This window comes from Nelumbo nucifera, chromosome 4, assembly GCF_055504915.1.
Source record: "Nelumbo nucifera cultivar China Antique chromosome 4, China Antique-T2T, whole genome shotgun sequence".
NCBI lineage: Eukaryota > Viridiplantae > Streptophyta > Magnoliopsida > Proteales > Nelumbonaceae > Nelumbo > Nelumbo nucifera.
Window position 1 is genome coordinate 50789884 of NC_142652.1, and position 25378 is coordinate 50815261.

The window sequence follows — 25378 nt, forward strand, 5'->3', positions numbered from 1 at the left end:
GTTCCTGCATCGTTGCCATTCAGTAATGACGATCGTGCCGCAAATGGTCCGAGTATCCGACGTGTTGTTTCCAGTTGTATCGCCGAAACAACAAATGGAATTTGCAAATACAAATCAAAATAAAATATTAAGAAAATTGGGGTGCAACACGAGGACTTCCCAGGAGGTCACCCATCCAAATACTACTCTCGCCCAAGCACGCTTAACTTCAGAGTTCTGAGGGGATCCGGTGCATTAGTGCTGGTATGGTCGCACGCGATTAATTCACGCTCGCTTAGATATTTATGCACTATCTTGCTTCCCTCCATTAATTGTTTTAGACTTGAAAAAACTGTGTATGCAGCCTTCCTTCCTTGGTAACCGTGCACAAGCTCCTACGTGAGCGGATTGTTTGTTTTTCAGATCTGCCGCACCACCGGATAAATGCAATACTATCGCGGGGCCCACAATGCACGACGAATGCCGAACGTCCGGTTCCTGCATCGTTGCCATTCAGTAATGACGATCGTGCCGCAAATGGTCCGAGTATCCGACGCATTGTTTCCAGTTCTCCCAGAAACAACAAATGGAATTTGCAAATACAAATCAAAATAAAATATTAATAAAATTGGGGTGCAACACGAGGACTTCCCAGGAGGTCACGCATCCTAGTACTACTCTCGCCCAAGCACGCTTAACTTCGGAGTTCTGATGGGATCCGATGCATTAGTGCTGGTATGATCGCACCCGATTAATTCATGCTCGCTTAGATCTTTATGCACTGCCTTGCTTCCCTCCATTAATTGTTTTAGACTTGAAAAAACTGTGTATGCAGCCTTCCTCCCTTGGTAACCGTGCACAAGCTCCTACGTGAGCAGAGTGTTTGCTTTTCAGATCTACCGCACCCCCGGATAGATGCAATACTATCGCGGGGCCCACAATGCACGACGAATGACAAAAGCCCAGTTCTTGCATCGTTGCCATTCAGTAATGACGATCGTGCCGCAAATGGTCCGAGTATCCGACGCGTTGTTTCCAGTTGTATCGCCGAAACAACAAATGGAATTTGCAAATACAAATCAAAATAAAAGATTAAGAAAATTGGGGTGCAACACGAGGACTTCCCAGGAAGTCACCCATTCTAGTTCTACTCTCACCCAAGCACACTTAACTTCGGAGTTCTGTTGGGATCCGGTGCATTAGTGCTGGTATGATCGCACCCGTTTAATTCATGCTCGCTTAGATCTTTATGCACTATCTTGCACCCCTCCATTAATTGTTTTAGATTTGAAAAAACTGTGTATGCAGCCTTCCTCCCTTGGTAACCGTGCACAAGCTCCTACGTGAGCGGATTGTTTGCTTTTCAGATATGCCGCACCACCGGATAAATGCAATACTATCGCGGGGCCCACAATGCACGACGAATGCCGGAAGCCCGGTTCCTGCATCGTTGCCATATAGTAATGACGATCGTGCCGCAAATGGTCCGAGTATCCGACGCATTGTTTCCAGTTGTCTCCCAAAAACAACAAATGGAATTTGCAAGTACAAATCAAAATAAAATATTAATAAAATTGGGGTGCAACACGAGGACTTCCCAGGAGGTCACCCATTCTAATAATACTCTCGCCCAAGCACACTTAACTTCGGAGTTCTGATGGGATCCGGAGCATTAGTGCTGGTATGATCGCACCCGTTTAATTCATGCTCGCTTAGATCTTTATGCACTATCTTGCTCCCCTCCATTAATTGTTTTAGATTTGAAAAAACTGTGTATGCAGCCTTCCTCCCTTGGTAACCGTGCACAAGCTCCTACGTGAGCTGATTGTTTGCTTTTCAGATCTGCCGCACCACCGGATAAATGCAATACTATCGCGGGGCCCACAATGCACGACGAATGCCGAAAGCCCGGTTCCTGCATCGTTGCCATTCAGTAATGACGATCGTGCCGCAAATGGTCCGAGTATCCGACGTGTTGTTTCCAGTTGTATCGCCGAAACAACAAATGGAATTTGCAAATACAAATCAAAATAAAATATTAAGAAAATTGGGGTGCAACACGAGGACTTCCCAGGAGGTCACCCATCCTAGTACTACTCTCGCCCAAGCACACTTAACTTCGGAGTTCTGAGGGGATCCGGTGCATTAGTGCTGGTACGATCGCACCCGATTAATTCACGCTCGCTTAGATCTTTATGCACTATCTTGCTTCCCTCCATTAATTGTTTTAGACTTGAAAAAACTGTGTATGCAGCCTTCCTCCCTTGGTAACCGTGCACAAGCACCTACGTGAGCGGATTGTTTGTTTTTCAGATCTGCCGCACCACCGGATAAATGCAATACTATCGCGGGGCCCACAATGCACGACGAATGCCGAAAGTCCGGTTCCTGCATCGTTGCCATTCAGTAATGACGATCGTGCCGCAAATGGTCCGAGTATCCGACGCATTGTTTCCAGTTCTCCCAGAAACAACAAATGGAATTTGCAAATACAAATCAAAATAAAATATTAATAAACTTGGGGTGCAACACGAGGACTTCCCAGGAGGTCACCCATCCGATTACTACTCTCGCCCAAGCACACTTAACTTCGGAGTTCTGATGGGATCCGGTGCATTAGTGCTGGTATGATCGCACCCGTTTAATTCATGCTCGCTTAGATCTTTATCCAGTATCTTGCTCCCCTCCATTAATTGTTTTAGATTTGAAAAAACTGTGTATGCAGCCTTCCTCCCTTGGTAACCGTGCACAAGCTCCTACGTGAGTGGATTGTTTGCTTTTCAGATCTGCCGCACCACCGGATAAATGCAATACTATCGCTGGGCCCACAATGCACGACGAATGCCGAAAGCCCGGTTCCTGCATCGTTGCCATTCAGTAATGACGATCGTGCCGCGAATGGTCCGAGTATCCGACGCGTTGTTTCCAGTTGTATCGCCGAAACAACAAATGGAATTTGCAAATACAAATCAAAATAAAATATTAAGAAAATTGGGGTGCAACACGAGGACTTCCCAGGAGGTCACGCATCCTAGTACTACTCTCGCCCAGGCACGCTTAACTTCGGAGTTCTGATGGGATCCGATGCATTAGTGCTGGTATGATCGCTCCCGATTAATTCATGCTCGCTTAGATCTTTATGCACTACCTTGCTTCCCTCCATTAATTGTTTTAGACTTGAAAAAACTGTGTATGCAGCCTTCCTCCCTTGGTAACCGTGCACAAGCTCCTACGTGAGCAGAGTGTTTGCTGTTCAGATCTACCGCACCCCCGGATAGATGCAATACTATCGCGGGGCCCACAATGCACGACGAATGCCAAAAGCCCAGTTCTTGCATCGTTGCCATTCAGTAATGACGATCGTGCCGCAAATGGTCCGAGTATCCGACGCGTTGTTTCCAGTTGTATCGCCGAAACAACAAATGGAATTTGCAAATACAAATCAAAATAAAATATTAAGAAAATTGGGGTGCAACACGAGGACTTCCCAGGAAGTCACCCATTCTAGTTCTACTCTCACCCAAGCACACTTAACTTCGGAGTTCTGTTGGGATGCGGTGCATTAGTGCTGGTATGATCGCACCCGTTTAATTCATGCTCGCTTAGATCTTTATGCACTATCTTGCTCCCCTCCATTAATTGTTTTAGATTTGAAAAAACTGTGTATGCAGCCTTCCTCCCTTGGTAACCGTGCACAAGCTCCTACGTGAGCGGATTGTTTGTTTTTCAGATCTGCCGCACCACCGGATAAATGCAATACTATCGCGGGGCCCACAATGCACGACGAATGCCGAAAGTCCGGTTCCTGCATCGTTGCCATTCAGTAATGACGATCGTGTCGCAAATGGTCCGAGTATCCGACGCATTGTTTCCAGTTCTCCCAGAAACAACAAATGGAATTTGCAAATACAAATCAAAATAAAATATTAATAAAATTGGGGTGCAACACGAGGACTTCCCAGGAGGTCACCCATCCTAGTACTACTCTCGCCCAGGCACACTTAACTTCGGAGTTCTGATGGGATCCGATGCATTAGTGCTGGTATGATCTCACCCGTTTAATTCATGCTCGCTTAGATCTTTATGCACTATCTTGCTCCCCTCCATTAATTGTTTTAGATTTGAAAAAACTGTGTATGCAGCCTTCCACCCTTGGTAACAGTGCACAAGCTCCTACGTGAGCGGATTGTTTGCTTTTCAGATCTGCCGCACCACCGGATAAATGCAATACTATCGCGGGGCCCACAATGCACGACGAATGCCGAAAGCCCGGTTCCTGCATCGTTGCCATTCAGTAATGACGATCGTGCCGCAAATGGTCCGAGTATCCGACGCGTTGTTTCCAGTTGTATCGCCAAAACAACAAATGGAATTTGCAAATACAAATCAAAATAAAATATTAAGAAAATTGGGGTGCAACACGAGGACTTCCCAGGAGGTCACGCATCCTAGTACTACTCTCGCCCAAGCACGCTTAACTTCGGAGTTCTGATGGGATCCGATGCATTAGTGCTGGTATGATCGCTCCCGATTAATTCATGCTCGCTTAGATCTTTATGCACTACCTTGCTTCCCTCCATTAATTGTTTTAGACTTGAAAAAACTGTGTATGCAGCCTTCCTCCCTTGGTAACCGTGCACAAGCTCCTACGTGAGCAGAGTGTTTGCTTTTCAGATCTACCGCCCCCCCGGATAGATGCAATACTATCGCGGGGCCCACAATGCACGACGAATGCCAAAAGCCCAGTTCTTGCATCGTTGCCATTCAGTAATGACGATCGTGCCGCAAATGGTCCGAGTATCCGACGCGTTGTTTCCAGTTGTATCGCCGAAACAACAAATGGAATTTGCAAATACAAATCAAAATAAAATATTAAGAAAATTGGGGTGCAACACGAGGACTTCCCAGGAAGTCACCCATTCTAGTTCTACTCTCACCCAAGCACACTTAACTTCGGAGTTCTGTTGGGATGCGGTGCATTAGTGCTGGTATGATCGCACCCGTTTAATTCATGCTCGCTTAGATCTTTATGCACTATCTTGCTCCCCTCCATTAATTGTTTTAGATTTGAAAAAACTGTGTATGCAGCCTTCCTCCCTTGGTAACCGTGCACAAGCTCCTACGTGAGCGGATTGTTTGCTTTTCAGATATGCCGCACCACCGGATAAATGCAATACTATCACGGGGCCCACAATGCACGACGAATGCCGGAAGCCCGGTTCCTGGATCGTTGCCATATAGTAATGACGATCGTGCCGCAAATGGTCCGATTATCCGACGCATTGTTTCCAGTTGTCTCCCAGAGACAACAAATGGAATTTGCAAATACAAATCAAAATAAAATATTAATAAAATTAGGGTGCAACACGAGGACTTCACAGGAGGTCACCCATCCTAATACTACTCTTGCCCAAGCACGCTTAACTTCGGAGTTCTGATGGGATCCAGTGCATTAGTGCTGCTATGATCGCACCCATTTAATTCATGCTCGCTTAGATCTTTATGCACTATCTTGCTCCCCTCCATTAATTGTTTTAGACATGAAAAAACTGTGTATGCAGCCTTCCTCCCTTGGTAACCGTGCACAAGCTCCTACGTGAGCAGAGTGTTTGATTTTCAGATCTGCCGCACCCCCGGATAGATGCAATACTATCGCGGGGCCCACAATGCACGACGAATGACAAAAGCCCGGTTTTTGCACGGTTCCCATTCAGTAATGACGATCGTGCCGCAAATGGTCCGAGTATCCAGCGCGTTGTTTTCGTTTGTCTCGCCGAAACGACAAATGGAATTTGCAAATACGATATTGAAATAAAATATAAATAAAATTGGGGTGCAACACGAGGACTTCGCAGGAGGTCACCCATCCTAGTACTACTCTCGCCCAAGCACACTTATCTTCGGAGTTCTAATGGGATCCGGTGCATTAGTGCTGGTATGATCGCACCCGTTTAATTCATGCTCGCTTATATCTTTATGATTTATCTTGCTCCCCTCCATTATTTGTTTTAGATTTGAAAAAAATGTGTATGCAGCCTTCCTCCCTTGGTAACTGTGCACAAGCTCCTACGTGAGCAGAGTATTTGCTTTTCAGATCTGCCGCACCTCCGGATAGATGCAAAACTATCGCGGGGTCCACAATGCATGACGAATGCCGAAAGCCCGGTTCTAGCATCGTTGCCATTCAGTAATGACAATCGTGCCGCAAATGGTCCGAGTATCCGACGCGTTGTTTCCAGTTGTATCGCCGAAACAACAAATGGAATTTGCAAATACAAATCAAAATAAAAAATTAATAAAATTGGGGTGCGACACGAGGACTTCCCAGGAGGTCACCCATTCTAGTACTACTCTCGCCCAAGCATACTTAACTTCGGAGTTCTGATGGGATCCGGTGCATTAGTGCTGGTATGATCGCACCCGTTTAATTCATGCTCGCTTAGATCTTTATGCACTATCTTGCTCCCCTCCATTAATTGTTTTAGATTTGAAAAAACTGTGTATGCAGCCTTCCTCCCTAGGTAACCGTGCAGAAGCTCCTACGTGAGCGGATTGTTTGCTTTTCAGATCTACCACACCACCGGATAAATGCAATACTATCGCGGGGCCCACAATGCACGACGAATGCCGAAAGTCCGGTTCCTGCAACGTTGCCATTCAGAAATGACGATCGTGCCGCAAATGGTCCGACTATCCGACGCATTGTTTCCAGTTATCCCAGAAACCACAAATGGAATTTGCAAATACAAATCAAAATAAAATATTAAGAAAATTGGGGTGCAACACGAGGACTTCCCAGGAGGTCACCCATCCTAATACTACTCTCGCCCAAGCACACTTAACTTCGAAGTTCTGTTGGGATCCGGTGCATTAGTGCTGGTATGATCGCAACCGTTTAATTCATGCTCGCTTAGATCTTTATGAACTATCTTGCTCCCCTCCATTAATTGTTTTAGACTTGACAAAACTGTGTATGCAGCCTTCCTCCCTCGGTAACCGTGCACAAGCTCCTACGTGAGCAGAGTGTTTGCCTTTCAGATCTGCCGCACCCACGGATAGATGCAATACTATCGCGGGGCCCACAATGCACGACGAATGCCAAAAGCCCGGTTTTTGCACGGTTCCCATTCAGTAATGACGATCGTGCCGCAAATGGTCCGAGTATCCGGCGCGTTGTTTGCGTTTGTCTCGCCGAAACGACAAATGGAATTTGCAAATACGATATCGAAATAAAATATTAATAAAATTGGGGTGCAACACGAGGACTTCCCAGGAGGTCACCCATCCTAGTACTACTCTCGCCCAAGCACACTTGACTTCGGAGTTCTGATGGGATCCGGTGCATTAGTGCAGGTATGATCGCACCCGTTTAATTCATGCTCGCATAGATCATTATGCACTATCTGGCTCCCCTCCATTAATTGTTTTAGATTTTAAAAAAATGTGTATGCAGCCTTCCTCCCTTGGTAACCGTGCACAAACTCCTACGTGAGCGGAGTGTTTGCTTTTCAGATCTGCCGCACCTCCAGATAGATGCAATACTATCGCGGGGCCCACAATGCATGACGAATGCCGAAAGTCCGGTTCTTGCATCGTTGCCACTCAGTAATGACGATCGTGCCGCAAATGGTCCGAGTATCCGACGCGTTGTTTCCAGATGTATCGCCGAAACAACAAATGGAATTTGCAAATACAAATCAAAATAAAATATTAATAAAATTGGGGTGCAACACGAGGACTTTCCAGGAGGTCACCCATTCTAGTACTACTCTCGCCCAAGCACACTTAACTTCGGAGTTCTGATGGGATCCGGTGCATTAGTGCTGGTATGATCGCACCCGTTTAATTCATGCTCGCTTAGATCATTATGCACTATCTTGCTCCCCTCCGTTAATTGTTTTAGATTTGAAAAAACTGTGTATGCTGCCTTCCACCCTTGGTAACCGTGCTCAAGCTCCTACGTGAGCGGATTGTTTGCTTTTCAGATCTGCCGAACCACCGGATAAATGCAATACTATCGCGGGGCCCACAATGCACGACGAATGCCGAAAGCCCGGTTCCAGCATCGTTGCCATTCAGTAATGACGATCGTGCCGCAAATGGTCCGAGTATCCGACGCGTTGATTCCAGTTGTATCGCTGAAACAACAAATGGAATTTGCAAATACCAATCAAAATAAAATATTAAGAAAATTGGGGTGAAACACGAGGACTTCCCAGGAGGTCACCCATTCTAGTACTACTCTCGCCCAAGCACACTTAAATTCGGAGTTCTGATGGGATCCGGTGCATTAGTGTTGGTATGATCGCACCCGTTTAATTCATGCTCGCTTAAATCTTTATGCACTATCTTGCTCCCCTCCATTAATTGTTTTAGATTTAAAAAATCTGTGTATGCAGCCTTCCTCCCTTGGTAACCGTGCACAAGCTCCTACGTGAGCGGATTGTTTGCTTTTCAGATCTGCCGCACCACCGGATAAATGCAATACTATCGCGGGGCCCACATTGCACGACAAATGCCGAAAGCCCGGTTCCTGCATCGTTGCCATTCAGTAATGACGATCGTGCCGCAAATGGTCCGAGTATCCGACGCATTGTTTCCAGTTGTCTCCCAGAAACAACAAATGGAATTTGCAAATACAAATCAAAATAAAATATTAATAAAATTAGGGTGCAACACGAGGACTTCCCAGGAGGTCACCCATCCTAGTACTACTCTCGCCCAAGCACGCTTAACTTCAGAGTTCTGATGGGATCCGATGCATTAGTGCTGGTATAATCGCACCCGTTTAATTCATGCTCGCTTACATCTTTATGCACTATCTTGCTCCCCTCCATTAATTGTTTTAGATTTGAAAAAACTGTGTATGCAGCCTTCCTCCCTTGGTAACCGTGCACAAGCTCTTACGTGAGCAGAGTGTTTGCTTTTCAGATCTGCCGCACCCCCGGATAGATACAATACAATCGCGGGGCCCACAATGCACGACGAATGCCAAAAGCCCGGTTTTTGCACGGTTCCCATTCAGTAATGACAATCGTGCCGCAAATGGTTCGAGTATTCGGCGCGTTGTTTGCGTTTGTCTCGCCGAAACGACAAATGGAATTTGCAAATACGATATCGAAATAAAATATTAATAAAATTGGGGTGCAACACGAGGACTTCCCAGGAGGTCACCCATCCTACTACTACTCTCGCCCATGCACACTTAACTTCGGAGTTCTGATGGGATCCGGTGCATTAGTGCTGGTATGATCGCACCCGTTTAATTCATGCTCGCTTAGATCTCTATGCACTATCTTGCTCCCCTCCATTAATTGTTTTAGACTTGAAAAAACTGTGTATGCAGCCTTCCCCCCTTGGTAACCGTGCACAAGCTCCTACGTGAGCAGAGTGTTTGCTTTTCAGATCTGCCGCACCCCCGGATAGATGCTATACTATCTCGGGGCCCACAACGCACGACGAATGCCAAAAGCTCGGTTTATGCACGGTTCCCATTCAGTAATGACGATCGTGCAGCAAATGGTCCGAGTATCCGGCGCGTTGTTTGAGTTTGTCTCGTCGAAACGACAAATGGAATTTGCAAATACGATATCGAAATAAAGTATTAATAAAATTGGGGTGCAACACAAGGACTTCCCAGGAGGTCGCCCATCCAAGTACTACTCTCGCCCAAGCACACTTAACTTTGGAGTTCTGATGGGATCCGGTGCATTAGTGCTGGTATGATCGCACCCGTTTAATTCATGCTCGCTTAGATCTTTATGAACTATCTTGCTCCCTTCCATTAATTGTTTTAGATTTGAAAAAAATATGTATGCAGCCTTCCTCCCTTGGTAACCATGCACAAGCTCCTACGTGAGCGGAGTGTTTGTTTTTCAAATCTGCCGCACCTCCGGATAGATGCAATACTATCGCGGGGCCCAAAATGCATGACGAATGCCGAAAGCCCGGTTCTTGCATCGTTGCCATTCAGTAATGACGATCGTTCCGCAAATGGTCCGAGTATCGGACGCATTGTTTCCAGTTGTCTCCCAGAAAAAACAAATGGAATTTGCAAATACAAATCAAAATAAAATATTAATAAAATTGGGGTGCAACACGAGGATTTCCCAGGAGGTCACACATCCTAGTACTACTCTCGCCCAAGCACGCTTAACTTCGGAGTTCTGATGGGATCCGGTGCATTAGTGCTGGTATGATCGCACCCGTTTAATTCATGCTCGCTTACATCTTTATGCACTATCTTGCTCCCCTCCATTAATTGTTTTAGACTTGAAAAAACTGTGTATGCAGCCTTCCTCCCTTGGTAACCGTGCACAAGCTCTTACGTGAGCAGAGTGTTTGCTTTTCAGATCTGCCGCACCCCCGGATAGATGCAATACTATCGCGGGGCCCACAATGCACGACGAATGCCAAAAGCCCGGTTTTTGCACGGTTCCCATTCAGTAATGACAATCGTGCCGCAAATGGTCCGAGTATCCGGCGCGTTGTTTGCTTTTGTCTCGTCGAAACGACAAATGGAATTTGCAAATACGATATCGAAATAAAATATTAATAAAATTGGGGTGCAACACAAGGACTTCCCAGGAGGTCACCCATCCTTGTACTACTCTCTCCCATGCACACTTAACTTCGGAGTTCTAATGGGATCCGGTGCATTAGTGCTGGTATGATCGCTCCCGTTTAATTCATGCTCGCTTAGATCTTTATGCACTATCTTGCTCCCCTCCATTAATTGTTTTAGACTTGAAAAAACTGTGTATGCAGCCTTCCTCCCTTGGTAACCGTGCACAAGCTCCTACGTGAGCAGAGTGTTTGCTTTTCAGATCTGCCGCACCCCCGGATAGATGCAATACTATCACGGGGCCCACAATGCAAGACGAATGCCAAAAGCCCGGTTTTTGCACGCTTCCCATTCAGTAATAACAATCGTGCCGCAAATGGTCCGAGTATCCGGCACGTTGTTTGCGTTTGTCTCGCCGAAACGACAAATGGAATTTGCAAATACGATATCGAAATAAAATATTAATAAAATTGGGGTGCAACAAAAGGACTTCCCAGGAGGTCACCCATCCTAGTACTACTCTCGCCCAAGCACACTTAACTTCGGAGTTCTGATGGGATCCGGTGCATTAGTGCTGGTATGATCGCACCCGTTTAATTCATGCTCGCTTAGATCTTTATGAACTTTTGGCTCCCTTCCATTAATTGTTTTAGATTTGAAAAAAATGTGTATGCAGCCTTCCTCCCTTGGTAACCGTGCACAAGCTCTTACGTGAGCGGAGTGTTTGCTGTTCAGATCTGCCGCACCTCCGGATAGATGCAATACTATCGCGGGGCCCACAATGCATGACGAATGCCGAAAGCCCGGTTCTTGCATCGTTGCCATTCAGTAATGACGATCGTGCCGCAAATGCTCCGAGTATCCGGCGCATTGTTTCCAATTGTCTCCCAGAAACAACAAATGGAATTTGCAAATACAAATCAAAATAAAATATTAATAAAATTGGGGTGGAACACGAGGACTTCCCAGGGGGTCACCCATCCTAGTACTACTCTCGCCCAAGCACACTTAACTTCGGAGTTCTGATGGGATCCGGTGCATTAGTGCTAGTATGATCACACCCATTTTATTCATGCTCGCTTAGATCTTTATGCACTCTTTTGCTCCCCTCCATTAATTGTTTTAGACTTGAAAAAACTGTGTATGCAGCCTTCCTCCCTTGGTAACCGTGCACAAGCTCTTACGTGAGCAGAGTGTTTGCTTTTCAGATCTGCCGCACCCCCGGATAGATACAATACTATCGCGGGGCCCACAATGCACGACGAATGCCAAAAGCCCGGTTTTTGCACGGTTCCCATTCAGTAATGACAATCGTGCCGCAAATGGTCCGAGTATTCGGCGCGTTGTTTGCGTTTGTCTCGCCGAAACGACAAATGGAATTTTCAAATACGATATCGAAATAAAATATTAATAAAATTAGGGTGCAACACGAGGACTTCCCAGGAGGTCACCCATCCTACTACTACTCTCGCCGAAGCACACTTAACTTCGGAGTTCTGATGGGATCCGGTGCACTAGTGCTGGTATGATCGCACCCGTTTAATTCATGCTCGCTTAGATCTTTATGCACTATCTTGCTCCCCTCCATTAATTGTTTTAGATTTGAAAAAACTGTGTATGCAGCCTTCCTCCCTTGGTAACCGTGCACAATCTCCTATGTGAGCGGATTGTTTGCTTTTCAGATCTGCCGCACCACCGGATAAATGCAATACTATTGCGGGGCCCACAATGCACGACGAATGCTGAAAGCCCGGTTCCTGCATCGTTGCCATTCAGTAATGACGATCGTGCCGCAAATGGTCCGAGTATCCGACGCGTTGTTTCCAGTTGTATCGCCGAAACAACAAATGGAATTTGCAAATACAAATCAAAATAAAATATTAAGAAAATTGGGGTGCAACACGAGGAATTCCCAGGAGGTCACCCATTCTAGTACTACTCTCGCCCAAGCACACTTAACTTCGGAGTTCTGATGGGATCCGGTGCATTAGTGCTGGTATGATCGCACCCGTTTAATTCATGCTCGCTTAGATCTTTATGCACTATCTTGCTCCCCTCCATTAATTGTTTTAGATTTAAAAAAACTGTATGCAGCCTTCCTCCCTTGGTAACCGTGCACAAGCTCCTACATGAGCGGATTGTTTGCTTTTCAGATCTACCGCACCACCGGATAAATGCAATACTATCGCGGGGCCCACAATGCACGACGAATGCCAAAAGCCCGGTTTTTGCACGGTTCCCATTCAGTAATGACGATCGTGCCGCAAATGGTCCGAGTATCCAGCGCGTTGTTTGAGTTTGTCTCGCCGAAACGACAAATGGAATTTGCAAATACGATATCGGAATAAGATATTAATAAAATTGGGGTGCAACAAAAGGACTTCCCAGGAGGTCACCCATCCTAGTACTACTCTCGCCCAAGCACACTTAACTTCGGAGTTCTGATGGGATCCGGTGCATTAGTGCTGGTATGATCGATCCGTTTAATTCATGCTCGCTTAGATCTTTATGAACTATCTTGCTCCCTTCCATTAATTGTTTTAGATTTGAAAAAAATGTGTATGCAGCCTTCCTCCCTTGGTAACCGTGCACAAGCTCCTACGTGAGCGGAGTGTTTGTTTTTCATATCTGCCGCACCTCCGGATAGATGGAATACTATCGCGGGGCCCACAATGCATGACGAATGCCGAAAGCCCGGTTCTTGCATCGTTGCCATTCAGTAATGACGATCGTGCCGCAAATGGTCCGAGTATCCGACGCATTGTTTCCAGTTGTCTCCCAGAAACAACAAATGGAATTTGCAAATACAAATCAAAATAAAATATTAATAAAATTGGGGTGCAACACGAGGACTTCCCAGGAGGTCACCCATCCTAGTACTACTCTCGCCCAAGCACGCGTAACTTCGGAGTTCTGATGAGATCCGGTGCATTAGTGCGGGTATGATCGCACCCGTTTAATTCATGCTCGCTTAGATCTTTATGCACTATCTTGCTCCCCTCCATTAATTGTTTTAGACTTGAACAAAGTGTGTATCCAGCCTTCCTCCCTTGGTAACCGTGCACAAGCTCCTACGTGAGCAGAGTGTTTGCTTTTCAGATCTGCCGCACCCCCGGATAGATGCTATACTATCGCGGGGCCCACAATGCACGACGAATGCCAAAAGCCCGGTTTTTGCACGGTTCCCATTCAGTAATGACAATCGTGCCGCAAATGGTCCGAGTATCCGGCGCGTTGTTTGAGTTTGTCACGCCGAAACGACAAATGGAATTAGCAAATACGATATCGAAATAAAATATTAATAAAATTGGGGTGCAACACAAGGACTTCCCAGGAGGTCACCCATCCTAGTACTACTCTCGCCCAAGAACACTTAACTTCGGAGTTCTGATGGGATCCGGTGCATTAGTGCTGGTATGATCGCACCCGTTTAATTCATGCTCGCTTAGATCTTTATGAACTATCTTGCTCCCTTCCATTAATTGTTATAGATTTGAAAAAAATGTGTATGCAGCCTTCCTCCCTTGGTAACCATGCACAAGCTCCTACGTGAGCGGAGTGTTTGCTTTTCAAATCTGCCGCACCTCCGGATAGATGCAATACTATCGCGGGGCCCACAATGCATGACGAATGCCGAAAGCCCGGTTCTTGCATCGTTGCCATTCAGTAATGACGATCGTTCCGCAAATGGTCCGAGTATCCGACGCATTGTTTCCAGTTGTCTCCCAGAAACAACAAATGGAATTTGCAAATACAAATCAAAATAAAATATTAATAAAATTGGGGTGCAACACGAGGACTTCCCAGGAGGTCACACATCCTAGTACTACTCTCGCCCAAGCACGCTTAACTTCGGAGTTCTGATGGGATCCGGTGCATTAGTGCTGGTATGATCGCACCCGTTTAATTCATGCTCGCTTAGATCTTTATGCACTATCTTGCTCCCCTCCATTAATTGTTTTAGACTTGAAAAAACTGTGTATGCAGCCTTCCTCCCTGGGTAACCGTGCACAAGCTCCTACGTGAGCGGATTATTTGCTTTTCAGATCTACCGCACCACCGGATAAATGCAATACTATCGCGGGGCCCACAATGCACGACGAATGCCAAAAGACCGGTTTTTGCACGGTTCCCATTCAGTAATGACAATCGTGCCGCAAATGGTCCGAGTATCCGGCGCGTTGTTTGCGTTTGTCTCGCCGAAACGACAAATGGAATTTGCAAATACGATATCGAAATAAAATATTAATAAAATTGGGGTGCAACACGTGGACTTCCCAGGAGGTCACCCATCCTAGTACTACTCTCGCCCATGCACACTTAACTTCGGTGTTCTGATGGGATCCGGTGCATTAGTGCTGGTATGATCGCACCCATTTAATTCATGCTCGCTTAGATCTTTATGAACTATCTTGCTCCCTTCCATTAATTGTTTTAGATTTGAAAAAAATGTGTGTGCAGCCTTCTTCCCTTGGTAACCGTGCACAAGCTCCTACGTTAGCGGAGTGTTTGCTTTTCAGATCTGCCGCACCTCCGGATAGATGCAATACTATCGCGCGGCCCACAATGCATGACGTATGCCGAAAGCCCGGTTCTTGCATCGTTGCCATTCAGTAATGACGATCGTGCCGCATATGGTCCGAGTATCCGACGCATTGTTTCCATTTGTCTCCCAGAAACAATAAATGGAATTTGCAAATACAAATCAAAATAAAATATTAATAAAATTGGGGTGCAACACGAGGACTTCCCAGGAGGTCACCCATCCTAGTACTACTCTCGCCCAAGCACGCGTAACTTCGGAGTTCTGATGAGATCCGGTGCATTAGTGCGGGTATGATCGCACCCGTTTAATTCATGCTCGCTTAGATCTTTATGCACTATCTTGCTCCCCTCCATTAATTGTTTTAGACTTGAAAAAAGTGTGTATGCAGCCTTCCTCCCTTGGTAACCGTGCACAAGCTCCTACGTGAGCAGAGTGTTTGTTTTTCAGATCTGCCGCACCCCCGGATAGATACAATACTATCGCGGGGCCCACAATGCACGACGAATGCCAAAAGCCCGGTTTTTGCACGGTTCCCATTCAGTAATGACAATCGTGCCGCAAATGGTCCGAGTATTCGGCGCGTTGTTTGCGTTTGTCTCGCCGAAACGACAAATGAAATTTGCAAATACGATATCGAAATAAAATATTAATAAAATTGGGGTGCAACACGAGGACTTCCCAGGAGGTCACCCATCCTACTACTACTCTCGCCCATGCACACTTAACTTCGGAGTTCTGATGGGATCCGGTGCATTAGTGCTGGTATGATCGCACCCGTTTAATTCATGCTCGATTACATCTTTATGCACTATCTTGCTCCCCTCCATTAATTGTTTTAGACTTGAAAAAACTGTGTATGCAGCCTTCCTCCCTTGGTAACCGTGCACAAGCTCTTACGTGAGCAGAGTGTTTGCTTTTCAGATCTGCCGCACCCCCGGATAGTTGCAATACTATCGCGGGGCCCACAATGCACGACGAATGCCAAAAGCCCAGTTTTTGCACGGTTCCCATTCAGTAATGACAATCGTGCCGCAAATGGTCCGAGTATCCGGCGCGTTGTTTGCGTTTGTCTCGCCGAAACGACAAATGGAATTTGCAAATACGATATCGAAATAAAATATTAATAAAATTGGGGTGCAACACGAGGACTTCCCAAGAGGTCACCCATCCTAGTACTACTCTCGCCCAAGCACACTTAACTTCGGAGTTCTGATGGGATCCGGTGCATTAGTGCTGGTATGATCGCACCCGTTTAATTCATGCTCGCTTAGATCTTTATGCACTATCTTGCTCCCCTCCATTAATTGTTTTAGACTTGAAAAAACTGTGTATGCAGCCTTCCTCCCTTGGTAACCGTGCACAAGCTCCTACGTGAGCAGAGTGTTTGCTTTTCAGATCTGCCGCACCCCCGGATAGATGCAATACTATCGCGGGGCCCACAATGCACGACGAATGCGAAAAGCCCGGTTTTTGCACGGTTCCCATTCAGTAATGACGATCGTGCAGCAAATTGTCCGAGTATCCGGCGCGTTGTTTGAGTTTGTCTCGCCGAAACGACAAATGGAATTTGCAAATACGATATCGAAATAAAATATTAATAAAATTGGGGTGCAACACAAGGACTTCCCAGGAGGTCACCCATCCTAATACTACTCTCGCCCAAGCACACTTAATTTCGGAGTTCTGATGGGATCCGGTGCATTAGTGCTGGTGTGATCGCACCCGTTTAATTCATGCTCGCATAGATTTTTATGAACTATCTTGCTCCCTTCCATTAATTGTTTTAGATTTGAAAAAAATCTGTATGCAGCCTTCTTCCCTTGGTAACCGTGCACAAGCTCCTACGTTAGCGGAGTGTTTGCTTTTCAGATCTGCCGCACCTCCGGATAGATGCAATACTATCGCGCGGCCCACAATGCAAGACGAATGCCGAAAGCCCGGTTCTTGCATCGTTGCCATTCAGTAATGACGATCGTGCCGCATATGGTCCGAGTATCCGACGCATTGTTTCCAGTTGTCTCCCAGAAACAACAAATGGAATTTGCAAATACAAATCAAAATAAAATATTAATAAAATTGGGGTGCAACACGAGGACTTCCCAGGAGGTCACCCATACTAGTACTACTCTCGCCCAAGCACGCTTAACTTGGGAGTTCTGATGGGATCCGGTGCATTAGTGCTGGTATGATCGCACCCGTTTAATTCAAGCTCGCTTAGATCTTTATGCACTATCTTGCTCCCCTCCATTAATTGTTTTAGATTTGAAAAAACTGTGTATGCAGCTTTCCTCCCTTGGTAACCGTGCACAAGCTCCTACGTGAGCAGAGTGTTTGCTTTTCAGATCTGCCGCACCCCCTGATAGATGCAATAATATTGTGGGGCCCACAATGCACGACGAATGCCAAAAGCCCAGTTTTTGCACGGTTCCCATTCAGTAATGACAATCGTGCCGAAAATGGTCCGAGTATCCGGCACGTTGTTTGCGTTTGCCTCGCCGAAACGACAAATGGAATTTGCAAATACGATATCGAAATAAAATATTAATAAAATTGGGGGGCAACACGAGGACTTCCCAGGAGGTCACCCATCCTAATACTACTCTCGCCCAAGCACACTTAACTTCGGAGTTCTGATGGGATCCGGTGCACTAGTGCTGGTATGATCGCACCCGTTTAATTCATGCTCGCTTAGATCTTTATGCACTATCTTGCTCCCCTCCATTAATTGTTTTAGATTTGAAAAAACTGTGTATGCAGCCTTCCTCCCTTGGTAACCGTGCACAAGCTCTTACGTGAGCAGAGTGTTTGCTTTTCAGATCTGCCGCACCCCCGGATAGATACAATACAATCGCGGGGCCCACAATGCACGACGAATGCCAAAAGCCCGGTTTTTGCACGGTTCCCATTCAGTAATGACAATCGTGCCGCAAATGGTTCGAGTATTCGGCGCGTTGTTTGCGTTTGTCTCGCCGAAACGACAAATGGAATTTGCAAATACGATATCGAAATAAAATATTAATAAAATTGGGGTGCAACACGAGGACTTCCCAGGAGGTCACCCATCCTACTACTACTCTCGCCCATGCACACTTAACTTCGGAGTTCTGATGGGATCCGGTGCATTAGTGCTGGTATGATCGCACCCGTTTAATTCATGCTCGCTTAGATCTCTATGCACTATCTTGCTCCCCTCCATTAATTGTTTTAGACTTGAAAAAACTGTGTATGCAGCCTTCCCCCCTTGGTAACCGTGCACAAGCTCCTACGTGAGCAGAGTGTTTGCTTTTCAGATCTGCCGCACCCCCGGATAGATGCTATACTATCTCGGGGCCCACAACGCACGACGAATGCCAAAAGCTCGGTTTATGCACGGTTCCCATTCAGTAATGACGATCGTGCAGCAAATGGTCCGAGTATCCGGCGCGTTGTTTGAGTTTGTCTCGTCGAAACGACAAATGGAATTTGCAAATACGATATCGAAATAAAGTATTAATAAAATTGGGGTGCAACACAAGGACTTCCCAGGAGGTCGCCCATCCAAGTACTACTCTCGCCCAAGCACACTTAACTTTGGAGTTCTGATGGGATCCGGTGCATTAGTGCTGGTATGATCGCACCCGTTTAATTCATGCTCGCTTAGATCTTTATGAACTATCTTGCTCCCTTCCATTAATTGTTTTAGATTTGAAAAAAATATGTATGCAGCCTTCCTCCCTTGGTAACCATGCACAAGCTCCTACGTGAGCGGAGTGTTTGTTTTTCAAATCTGCCGCACCTCCGGATAGATGCAATACTATCGCGGGGCCCAAAATGCATGACGAATGCCGAAAGCCCGGTTCTTGCATCGTTGCCATTCAGTAATGACGATCGTTCCGCAAATGGTCCGAGTATCGGACGCATTGTTTCCAGTTGTCTCCCAGAAAAAACAAATGGAATTTGCAAATACAAATCAAAATAAAATATTAATAAAATTGGGGTGCAACACGAGGATTTCCCAGGAGGTCACACATCCTAGTACTACTCTCGCCCAAGCACGCTTAACTTCGGAGTTCTGATGGGATCCGGTGCATTAGTGCTGGTATGATCGCACCCGTTTAATTCATGCTCGCTTACATCTTTATGCACTATCTTGCTCCCCTCCATTAATTGTTTTAGACTTGAAAAAACTGTGTATGCAGCCTTCCTCCCTTGGTAACCGTGCACAAGCTCTTACGTGAGCAGAGTGTTTGCTTTTCAGATCTGCCGCACCCCCGGATAGATGCAATACTATCGCGGGGCCCACAATGCACGACGAATGCCAAAAGCCCGGTTTTTGCACGGTTCCCATTCAGTAATGACAATCGTGCCGCAAATGGTCCGAGTATCCGGCGCGTTGTTTGCTTTTGTCTCGTCGAAACGACAAATGGAATTTGCAAATACGATATCGAAATAAAATATTAATAAAATTGGGGTGCAACACAAGGACTTCCCAGGAGGTCACCCATCCTTGTACTACTCTCTCCCATGCACACTTAACTTCGGAGTTCTAATGGGATCCGGTGCATTAGTGCTGGTATGATCGCTCCCGTTTAATTCATGCTCGCTTAGATCTTTATGCACTATCTTGCTCCCCTCCATTAATTGTTTTAGACTTGAAAAAACTGTGTATGCAGCCTTCCTCCCTTGGTAACCGTGCACAAGCTCCTACGTGAGCAGAGTGTTTGCTTTTCAGATCTGCCGCACCCCCGGATAGATGCAATACTATCACGGGGCCCACAATGCAAGACGAATGCCAAAAGCCCGGTTTTTGCACGCTTCCCATTCAGTAATAACAATCGTGCCGCAAATGGTCCGAGTATCCGGCACGTTGTTTGCGTTTGTCTCGCCGAAACGACAAATGGAATTTGCAAATACGATATCGAAATAAAATATTAATAAAATTGGGGTGCAACAAAAGGACTTCCCAGGAGGTCACCCATCCTAGTACTACTCTCGCCCAAGCACACTTAACTTCGGAGTTCTGATGGGATCCGGTGCATTAGTGCTGGTATGATCGCACCCGTTTAATTCATGCTCGCTTAGATCTTTATGAACTTTTGGCTCCCTTCCATTAATTGTTTTAGATTTGAAAAAAATGTGTATGCAGCCTTCCTCCCTTGGTAACCGTGCACAAGCTCTTACGTGAGCGGAGTGTTTGCTGTTCAGATCTGCCGCACCTCCGGATAGATGCAATACTATCGCGGGGCCCACAATGCATGACGAATGCCGAAAGCCCGGTTCTTGCATCGTTGCCATTCAGTAATGACGATCGTGCCGCAAATGCTCCGAGTATCCGGCGCATTGTTTCCAATTGTCTCCCAGAAACAACAAATGGAATTTGCAAATACAAATCAAAATAAAATATTAATAAAATTGGGGTGGAACACGAGGACTTCCCAGGGGGTCACCCATCCTAGTACTACTCTCGCCCAAGCACACTTAACTTCGGAGTTCTGATGGGATCCGGTGCATTAGTGCTAGTATGATCACACCCATTTTATTCATGCTCGCTTAGATCTTTATGCACTCTTTTGCTCCCCTCCATTAATTGTTTTAGACTTGAAAAAACTGTGTATGCAGCCTTCCTCCCTTGGTAACCGTGCACAAGCTCTTACGTGAGCAGAGTGTTTGCTTTTCAGATCTGCCGCACCCCCGGATAGATACAATACTATCGCGGGGCCCACAATGCACGACGAATGCCAAAAGCCCGGTTTTTGCACGGTTCCCATTCAGTAATGACAATCGTGCCGCAAATGGTCCGAGTATTCGGCGCGTTGTTTGCGTTTGTCTCGCCGAAACGACAAATGGAATTTTCAAATACGATATCGAAATAAAATATTAATAAAATTAGGGTGCAACACGAGGACTTCCCAGGAGGTCACCCATCCTACTACTACTCTCGCCGAAGCACACTTAACTTCGGAGTTCTGATGGGATCCGGTGCACTAGTGCTGGTATGATCGCACCCGTTTAATTCATGCTCGCTTAGATCTTTATGCACTATCTTGCTCCCCTCCATTAATTGTTTTAGATTTGAAAAAACTGTGTATGCAGCCTTCCTCCCTTGGTAACCGTGCACAATCTCCTATGTGAGCGGATTGTTTGCTTTTCAGATCTGCCGCACCACCGGATAAATGCAATACTATTGCGGGGCCCACAATGCACGACGAATGCTGAAAGCCCGGTTCCTGCATCGTTGCCATTCAGTAATGACGATCGTGCCGCAAATGGTCCGAGTATCCGACGCGTTGTTTCCAGTTGTATCGCCGAAACAACAAATGGAATTTGCAAATACAAATCAAAATAAAATATTAAGAAAATTGGGGTGCAACACGAGGAATTCCCAGGAGGTCACCCATTCTAGTACTACTCTCGCCCAAGCACACTTAACTTCGGAGTTCTGATGGGATCCGGTGCATTAGTGCTGGTATGATCGCACCCGTTTAATTCATGCTCGCTTAGATCTTTATGCACTATCTTGCTCCCCTCCATTAATTGTTTTAGATTTAAAAAAACTGTATGCAGCCTTCCTCCCTTGGTAACCGTGCACAAGCTCCTACATGAGCGGATTGTTTGCTTTTCAGATCTACCGCACCACCGGATAAATGCAATACTATCGCGGGGCCCACAATGCACGACGAATGCCAAAAGCCCGGTTTTTGCACGGTTCCCATTCAGTAATGACGATCGTGCCGCAAATGGTCCGAGTATCCAGCGCGTTGTTTGAGTTTGTCTCGCCGAAACGACAAATGGAATTTGCAAATACGATATCGGAATAAGATATTAATAAAATTGGGGTGCAACAAAAGGACTTCCCAGGAGGTCACCCATCCTAGTACTACTCTCGCCCAAGCACACTTAACTTCGGAGTTCTGATGGGATCCGGTGCATTAGTGCTGGTATGATCGATCCGTTTAATTCATGCTCGCTTAGATCTTTATGAACTATCTTGCTCCCTTCCATTAATTGTTTTAGATTTGAAAAAAATGTGTATGCAGCCTTCCTCCCTTGGTAACCGTGCACAAGCTCCTACGTGAGCGGAGTGTTTGTTTTTCATATCTGCCGCACCTCCGGATAGATGGAATACTATCGCGGGGCCCACAATGCATGACGAATGCCGAAAGCCCGGTTCTTGCATCGTTGCCATTCAGTAATGACGATCGTGCCGCAAATGGTCCGAGTATCCGACGCATTGTTTCCAGTTGTCTCCCAGAAACAACAAATGGAATTTGCAAATACAAATCAAAATAAAATATTAATAAAATTGGGGTGCAACACGAGGACTTCCCAGGAGGTCACCCATCCTAGTACTACTCTCGCCCAAGCACGCGTAACTTCGGAGTTCTGATGAGATCCGGTGCATTAGTGCGGGTATGATCGCACCCGTTTAATTCATGCTCGCTTAGATCTTTATGCACTATCTTGCTCCCCTCCATTAATTGTTTTAGACTTGAACAAAGTGTGTATCCAGCCTTCCTCCCTTGGTAACCGTGCACAAGCTCCTACGTGAGCAGAGTGTTTGCTTTTCAGATCTGCCGCACCCCCGGATAGATGCTATACTATCGCGGGGCCCACAATGCACGACGAATGCCAAAAGCCCGGTTTTTGCACGGTTCCCATTCAGTAATGACAATCGTGCCGCAAATGGTCCGAGTATCCGGCGCGTTGTTTGAGTTTGTCACGCCGAAACGACAAATGGAATTAGCAAATACGATATCGAAATAAAATATTAATAAAATTGGGGTGCAACACAAGGACTTCCCAGGAGGTCACCCATCCTAGTACTACTCTCGCCCAAGAACACTTAACTTCGGAGTTCTGATGGGATCCGGTGCATTAGTGCTGGTATGATCGCACCCGTTTAATTCATGCTCGCTTAGATCTTTATGAACTATCTTGCTCCCTTCCATTAATTGTTATAGATTTGAAAAAAATGTGTATGCAGCCTTCCTCCCTTGGTAACCATGCACAAGCTCCTACGTGAGCGGAGTGTTTGCTTTTCAAATCTGCCGCACCTCCGGATAGATGCAATACTATCGCGGGGCCCACAATGCATGACGAATGCCGAAAGCCCGGTTCTTGCATCGTTGCCATTCAGTAATGACGATCGTTCCGCAAATGGTCCGAGTATCCGACGCATTGTTTCCAGTTGTCTCCCAGAAACAACAAATGGAATTTGCAAATACAAATCAAAATAAAATATTAATAAAATTGGGGTGCAACACGAGGACTTCCCAGGAGGTCACACATCCTAGTACTACTCTCGCCCAAGCACGCTTAACTTCGGAGTTCTGATGGGATCCGGTGCATTAGTGCTGGTATGATCGCACCCGTTTAATTCATGCTCGCTTAGATCTTTATGCACTATCTTGCTCCCCTCCATTAATTGTTTTAGACTTGAAAAAACTGTGTATGCAGCCTTCCTCCCTGGGTAACCGTGCACAAGCTCCTACGTGAGCGGATTATTTGCTTTTCAGATCTACCGCACCACCGGATAAATGCAATACTATCGCGGGGCCCACAATGCACGACGAATGCCAAAAGACCGGTTTTTGCACGGTTCCCATTCAGTAATGACAATCGTGCCGCAAATGGTCCGAGTATCCGGCGCGTTGTTTGCGTTTGTCTCGCCGAAACGACAAATGGAATTTGCAAATACGATATCGAAATAAAATATTAATAAAATTGGGGTGCAACACGTGGACTTCCCAGGAGGTCACCCATCCTAGTACTACTCTCGCCCATGCACACTTAACTTCGGTGTTCTGATGGGATCCGGTGCATTAGTGCTGGTATGATCGCACCCATTTAATTCATGCTCGCTTAGATCTTTATGAACTATCTTGCTCCCTTCCATTAATTGTTTTAGATTTGAAAAAAATGTGTGTGCAGCCTTCTTCCCTTGGTAACCGTGCACAAGCTCCTACGTTAGCGGAGTGTTTGCTTTTCAGATCTGCCGCACCTCCGGATAGATGCAATACTATCGCGCGGCCCACAATGCATGACGTATGCCGAAAGCCCGGTTCTTGCATCGTTGCCATTCAGTAATGACGATCGTGCCGCATATGGTCCGAGTATCCGACGCATTGTTTCCATTTGTCTCCCAGAAACAATAAATGGAATTTGCAAATACAAATCAAAATAAAATATTAATAAAATTGGGGTGCAACACGAGGACTTCCCAGGAGGTCACCCATCCTAGTACTACTCTCGCCCAAGCACGCGTAACTTCGGAGTTCTGATGAGATCCGGTGCATTAGTGCGGGTATGATCGCACCCGTTTAATTCATGCTCGCTTAGATCTTTATGCACTATCTTGCTCCCCTCCATTAATTGTTTTAGACTTGAAAAAAGTGTGTATGCAGCCTTCCTCCCTTGGTAACCGTGCACAAGCTCCTACGTGAGCAGAGTGTTTGTTTTTCAGATCTGCCGCACCCCCGGATAGATACAATACTATCGCGGGGCCCACAATGCACGACGAATGCCAAAAGCCCGGTTTTTGCACGGTTCCCATTCAGTAATGACAATCGTGCCGCAAATGGTCCGAGTATTCGGCGCGTTGTTTGCGTTTGTCTCGCCGAAACGACAAATGAAATTTGCAAATACGATATCGAAATAAAATATTAATAAAATTGGGGTGCAACACGAGGACTTCCCAGGAGGTCACCCATCCTACTACTACTCTCGCCCATGCACACTTAACTTCGGAGTTCTGATGGGATCCGGTGCATTAGTGCTGGTATGATCGCACCCGTTTAATTCATGCTCGATTACATCTTTATGCACTATCTTGCTCCCCTCCATTAATTGTTTTAGACTTGAAAAAACTGTGTATGCAGCCTTCCTCCCTTGGTAACCGTGCACAAGCTCTTACGTGAGCAGAGTGTTTGCTTTTCAGATCTGCCGCACCCCCGGATAGTTGCAATACTATCGCGGGGCCCACAATGCACGACGAATGCCAAAAGCCCAGTTTTTGCACGGTTCCCATTCAGTAATGACAATCGTGCCGCAAATGGTCCGAGTATCCGGCGCGTTGTTTGCGTTTGTCTCGCCGAAACGACAAATGGAATTTGCAAATACGATATCGAAATAAAATATTAATAAAATTGGGGTGCAACACGAGGACTTCCCAAGAGGTCACCCATCCTAGTACTACTCTCGCCCAAGCACACTTAACTTCGGAGTTCTGATGGGATCCGGTGCATTAGTGCTGGTATGATCGCACCCGTTTAATTCATGCTCGCTTAGATCTTTATGCACTATCTTGCTCC

At 46.2% G+C, this 25378-nt stretch overlaps 44 non-coding genes and 10 pseudogenes across 44 annotated transcripts; all 54 read right to left on the minus strand.

Moving 5' to 3' along the window:
- Positions 1-138: 138 nt before the first annotated feature.
- LOC148793723 (5S ribosomal RNA) lies at positions 139-257 on the minus strand. Its single transcript, XR_016069511.1, has one exon. It is a non-coding gene; the product is annotated as a 5S ribosomal RNA (ribosomal RNA).
- Positions 258-609: 352 nt separating this feature from the next.
- LOC148793724 (5S ribosomal RNA) lies at positions 610-728 on the minus strand. Its single transcript, XR_016068928.1, has one exon. It is a non-coding gene; the product is annotated as a 5S ribosomal RNA (ribosomal RNA).
- Positions 729-1082: 354 nt separating this feature from the next.
- Positions 1083-1201, minus strand: LOC148793725 (5S ribosomal RNA; annotated as a pseudogene).
- Positions 1202-1555: 354 nt separating this feature from the next.
- LOC148793726 (5S ribosomal RNA) lies at positions 1556-1674 on the minus strand. The gene has a single exon (XR_016070324.1). It is a non-coding gene; the product is annotated as a 5S ribosomal RNA (ribosomal RNA).
- Positions 1675-2028: 354 nt separating this feature from the next.
- LOC148793727 (5S ribosomal RNA) lies at positions 2029-2147 on the minus strand. Its single transcript, XR_016075216.1, has one exon. It is a non-coding gene; the product is annotated as a 5S ribosomal RNA (ribosomal RNA).
- Positions 2148-2499: 352 nt separating this feature from the next.
- On the minus strand, positions 2500-2618 carry LOC148793728 (5S ribosomal RNA). The gene has a single exon (XR_016074574.1). It is a non-coding gene; the product is annotated as a 5S ribosomal RNA (ribosomal RNA).
- A 354-nt stretch (positions 2619-2972) lies between these two features.
- LOC148793729 (5S ribosomal RNA) lies at positions 2973-3091 on the minus strand. Its single transcript, XR_016070576.1, has one exon. It is a non-coding gene; the product is annotated as a 5S ribosomal RNA (ribosomal RNA).
- Positions 3092-3445: 354 nt separating this feature from the next.
- LOC148793730 (5S ribosomal RNA) lies at positions 3446-3564 on the minus strand (annotated as a pseudogene).
- A 352-nt stretch (positions 3565-3916) lies between these two features.
- Positions 3917-4035, minus strand: LOC148793731 (5S ribosomal RNA). Its single transcript, XR_016069764.1, has one exon. It is a non-coding gene; the product is annotated as a 5S ribosomal RNA (ribosomal RNA).
- A 354-nt stretch (positions 4036-4389) lies between these two features.
- Positions 4390-4508, minus strand: LOC148793732 (5S ribosomal RNA). The gene has a single exon (XR_016070462.1). It is a non-coding gene; the product is annotated as a 5S ribosomal RNA (ribosomal RNA).
- A 354-nt stretch (positions 4509-4862) lies between these two features.
- On the minus strand, positions 4863-4981 carry LOC148793733 (5S ribosomal RNA; annotated as a pseudogene).
- A 354-nt stretch (positions 4982-5335) lies between these two features.
- LOC148793734 (5S ribosomal RNA) lies at positions 5336-5454 on the minus strand (annotated as a pseudogene).
- A 355-nt stretch (positions 5455-5809) lies between these two features.
- LOC148793735 (5S ribosomal RNA) lies at positions 5810-5928 on the minus strand. Its single transcript, XR_016074520.1, has one exon. It is a non-coding gene; the product is annotated as a 5S ribosomal RNA (ribosomal RNA).
- A 354-nt stretch (positions 5929-6282) lies between these two features.
- Positions 6283-6401, minus strand: LOC148793736 (5S ribosomal RNA). Its single transcript, XR_016073136.1, has one exon. It is a non-coding gene; the product is annotated as a 5S ribosomal RNA (ribosomal RNA).
- Positions 6402-6753: 352 nt separating this feature from the next.
- Positions 6754-6872, minus strand: LOC148793737 (5S ribosomal RNA; annotated as a pseudogene).
- A 355-nt stretch (positions 6873-7227) lies between these two features.
- Positions 7228-7346, minus strand: LOC148793738 (5S ribosomal RNA). Its single transcript, XR_016072580.1, has one exon. It is a non-coding gene; the product is annotated as a 5S ribosomal RNA (ribosomal RNA).
- Positions 7347-7700: 354 nt separating this feature from the next.
- Positions 7701-7819, minus strand: LOC148793739 (5S ribosomal RNA). The gene has a single exon (XR_016074382.1). It is a non-coding gene; the product is annotated as a 5S ribosomal RNA (ribosomal RNA).
- A 354-nt stretch (positions 7820-8173) lies between these two features.
- On the minus strand, positions 8174-8292 carry LOC148793740 (5S ribosomal RNA; annotated as a pseudogene).
- A 354-nt stretch (positions 8293-8646) lies between these two features.
- LOC148793741 (5S ribosomal RNA) lies at positions 8647-8765 on the minus strand. The gene has a single exon (XR_016074889.1). It is a non-coding gene; the product is annotated as a 5S ribosomal RNA (ribosomal RNA).
- Positions 8766-9120: 355 nt separating this feature from the next.
- On the minus strand, positions 9121-9239 carry LOC148793742 (5S ribosomal RNA). Its single transcript, XR_016072860.1, has one exon. It is a non-coding gene; the product is annotated as a 5S ribosomal RNA (ribosomal RNA).
- Positions 9240-9594: 355 nt separating this feature from the next.
- Positions 9595-9713, minus strand: LOC148793743 (5S ribosomal RNA). Its single transcript, XR_016075296.1, has one exon. It is a non-coding gene; the product is annotated as a 5S ribosomal RNA (ribosomal RNA).
- A 354-nt stretch (positions 9714-10067) lies between these two features.
- Positions 10068-10186, minus strand: LOC148793744 (5S ribosomal RNA). Its single transcript, XR_016073203.1, has one exon. It is a non-coding gene; the product is annotated as a 5S ribosomal RNA (ribosomal RNA).
- A 355-nt stretch (positions 10187-10541) lies between these two features.
- Positions 10542-10660, minus strand: LOC148793745 (5S ribosomal RNA; annotated as a pseudogene).
- A 355-nt stretch (positions 10661-11015) lies between these two features.
- On the minus strand, positions 11016-11134 carry LOC148793746 (5S ribosomal RNA). The gene has a single exon (XR_016074408.1). It is a non-coding gene; the product is annotated as a 5S ribosomal RNA (ribosomal RNA).
- Positions 11135-11487: 353 nt separating this feature from the next.
- On the minus strand, positions 11488-11606 carry LOC148793747 (5S ribosomal RNA). Its single transcript, XR_016069197.1, has one exon. It is a non-coding gene; the product is annotated as a 5S ribosomal RNA (ribosomal RNA).
- Positions 11607-11961: 355 nt separating this feature from the next.
- On the minus strand, positions 11962-12080 carry LOC148793748 (5S ribosomal RNA). Its single transcript, XR_016070081.1, has one exon. It is a non-coding gene; the product is annotated as a 5S ribosomal RNA (ribosomal RNA).
- Positions 12081-12434: 354 nt separating this feature from the next.
- LOC148793749 (5S ribosomal RNA) lies at positions 12435-12553 on the minus strand. The gene has a single exon (XR_016071536.1). It is a non-coding gene; the product is annotated as a 5S ribosomal RNA (ribosomal RNA).
- A 353-nt stretch (positions 12554-12906) lies between these two features.
- On the minus strand, positions 12907-13025 carry LOC148793750 (5S ribosomal RNA; annotated as a pseudogene).
- A 353-nt stretch (positions 13026-13378) lies between these two features.
- Positions 13379-13497, minus strand: LOC148793751 (5S ribosomal RNA). The gene has a single exon (XR_016075246.1). It is a non-coding gene; the product is annotated as a 5S ribosomal RNA (ribosomal RNA).
- Positions 13498-13852: 355 nt separating this feature from the next.
- LOC148793752 (5S ribosomal RNA) lies at positions 13853-13971 on the minus strand. The gene has a single exon (XR_016074778.1). It is a non-coding gene; the product is annotated as a 5S ribosomal RNA (ribosomal RNA).
- A 354-nt stretch (positions 13972-14325) lies between these two features.
- LOC148793753 (5S ribosomal RNA) lies at positions 14326-14444 on the minus strand. The gene has a single exon (XR_016073353.1). It is a non-coding gene; the product is annotated as a 5S ribosomal RNA (ribosomal RNA).
- A 355-nt stretch (positions 14445-14799) lies between these two features.
- LOC148793754 (5S ribosomal RNA) lies at positions 14800-14918 on the minus strand. The gene has a single exon (XR_016074694.1). It is a non-coding gene; the product is annotated as a 5S ribosomal RNA (ribosomal RNA).
- Positions 14919-15272: 354 nt separating this feature from the next.
- Positions 15273-15391, minus strand: LOC148793755 (5S ribosomal RNA). Its single transcript, XR_016075247.1, has one exon. It is a non-coding gene; the product is annotated as a 5S ribosomal RNA (ribosomal RNA).
- Positions 15392-15746: 355 nt separating this feature from the next.
- On the minus strand, positions 15747-15865 carry LOC148793756 (5S ribosomal RNA). The gene has a single exon (XR_016072861.1). It is a non-coding gene; the product is annotated as a 5S ribosomal RNA (ribosomal RNA).
- Positions 15866-16220: 355 nt separating this feature from the next.
- LOC148793757 (5S ribosomal RNA) lies at positions 16221-16339 on the minus strand. Its single transcript, XR_016071197.1, has one exon. It is a non-coding gene; the product is annotated as a 5S ribosomal RNA (ribosomal RNA).
- Positions 16340-16694: 355 nt separating this feature from the next.
- On the minus strand, positions 16695-16813 carry LOC148793758 (5S ribosomal RNA). The gene has a single exon (XR_016070474.1). It is a non-coding gene; the product is annotated as a 5S ribosomal RNA (ribosomal RNA).
- Positions 16814-17167: 354 nt separating this feature from the next.
- Positions 17168-17286, minus strand: LOC148793759 (5S ribosomal RNA). The gene has a single exon (XR_016074969.1). It is a non-coding gene; the product is annotated as a 5S ribosomal RNA (ribosomal RNA).
- Positions 17287-17641: 355 nt separating this feature from the next.
- On the minus strand, positions 17642-17760 carry LOC148793760 (5S ribosomal RNA). The gene has a single exon (XR_016068911.1). It is a non-coding gene; the product is annotated as a 5S ribosomal RNA (ribosomal RNA).
- Positions 17761-18115: 355 nt separating this feature from the next.
- Positions 18116-18234, minus strand: LOC148793761 (5S ribosomal RNA). The gene has a single exon (XR_016072863.1). It is a non-coding gene; the product is annotated as a 5S ribosomal RNA (ribosomal RNA).
- A 355-nt stretch (positions 18235-18589) lies between these two features.
- On the minus strand, positions 18590-18708 carry LOC148793762 (5S ribosomal RNA). The gene has a single exon (XR_016075297.1). It is a non-coding gene; the product is annotated as a 5S ribosomal RNA (ribosomal RNA).
- A 354-nt stretch (positions 18709-19062) lies between these two features.
- On the minus strand, positions 19063-19181 carry LOC148793763 (5S ribosomal RNA). The gene has a single exon (XR_016073204.1). It is a non-coding gene; the product is annotated as a 5S ribosomal RNA (ribosomal RNA).
- Positions 19182-19536: 355 nt separating this feature from the next.
- LOC148793764 (5S ribosomal RNA) lies at positions 19537-19655 on the minus strand (annotated as a pseudogene).
- Positions 19656-20010: 355 nt separating this feature from the next.
- LOC148793765 (5S ribosomal RNA) lies at positions 20011-20129 on the minus strand. The gene has a single exon (XR_016074410.1). It is a non-coding gene; the product is annotated as a 5S ribosomal RNA (ribosomal RNA).
- Positions 20130-20482: 353 nt separating this feature from the next.
- On the minus strand, positions 20483-20601 carry LOC148793766 (5S ribosomal RNA). Its single transcript, XR_016069198.1, has one exon. It is a non-coding gene; the product is annotated as a 5S ribosomal RNA (ribosomal RNA).
- Positions 20602-20956: 355 nt separating this feature from the next.
- On the minus strand, positions 20957-21075 carry LOC148793767 (5S ribosomal RNA). The gene has a single exon (XR_016070082.1). It is a non-coding gene; the product is annotated as a 5S ribosomal RNA (ribosomal RNA).
- A 354-nt stretch (positions 21076-21429) lies between these two features.
- LOC148793768 (5S ribosomal RNA) lies at positions 21430-21548 on the minus strand. Its single transcript, XR_016071537.1, has one exon. It is a non-coding gene; the product is annotated as a 5S ribosomal RNA (ribosomal RNA).
- Positions 21549-21901: 353 nt separating this feature from the next.
- On the minus strand, positions 21902-22020 carry LOC148793769 (5S ribosomal RNA; annotated as a pseudogene).
- Positions 22021-22373: 353 nt separating this feature from the next.
- On the minus strand, positions 22374-22492 carry LOC148793770 (5S ribosomal RNA). Its single transcript, XR_016075248.1, has one exon. It is a non-coding gene; the product is annotated as a 5S ribosomal RNA (ribosomal RNA).
- Positions 22493-22847: 355 nt separating this feature from the next.
- On the minus strand, positions 22848-22966 carry LOC148793771 (5S ribosomal RNA). Its single transcript, XR_016074779.1, has one exon. It is a non-coding gene; the product is annotated as a 5S ribosomal RNA (ribosomal RNA).
- A 354-nt stretch (positions 22967-23320) lies between these two features.
- Positions 23321-23439, minus strand: LOC148793772 (5S ribosomal RNA). The gene has a single exon (XR_016073354.1). It is a non-coding gene; the product is annotated as a 5S ribosomal RNA (ribosomal RNA).
- A 355-nt stretch (positions 23440-23794) lies between these two features.
- On the minus strand, positions 23795-23913 carry LOC148793773 (5S ribosomal RNA). Its single transcript, XR_016074695.1, has one exon. It is a non-coding gene; the product is annotated as a 5S ribosomal RNA (ribosomal RNA).
- A 354-nt stretch (positions 23914-24267) lies between these two features.
- Positions 24268-24386, minus strand: LOC148793774 (5S ribosomal RNA). Its single transcript, XR_016075249.1, has one exon. It is a non-coding gene; the product is annotated as a 5S ribosomal RNA (ribosomal RNA).
- Positions 24387-24741: 355 nt separating this feature from the next.
- LOC148793775 (5S ribosomal RNA) lies at positions 24742-24860 on the minus strand. Its single transcript, XR_016072864.1, has one exon. It is a non-coding gene; the product is annotated as a 5S ribosomal RNA (ribosomal RNA).
- A 355-nt stretch (positions 24861-25215) lies between these two features.
- On the minus strand, positions 25216-25334 carry LOC148793776 (5S ribosomal RNA). The gene has a single exon (XR_016071198.1). It is a non-coding gene; the product is annotated as a 5S ribosomal RNA (ribosomal RNA).
- Positions 25335-25378: the final 44 nt, after the last annotated feature.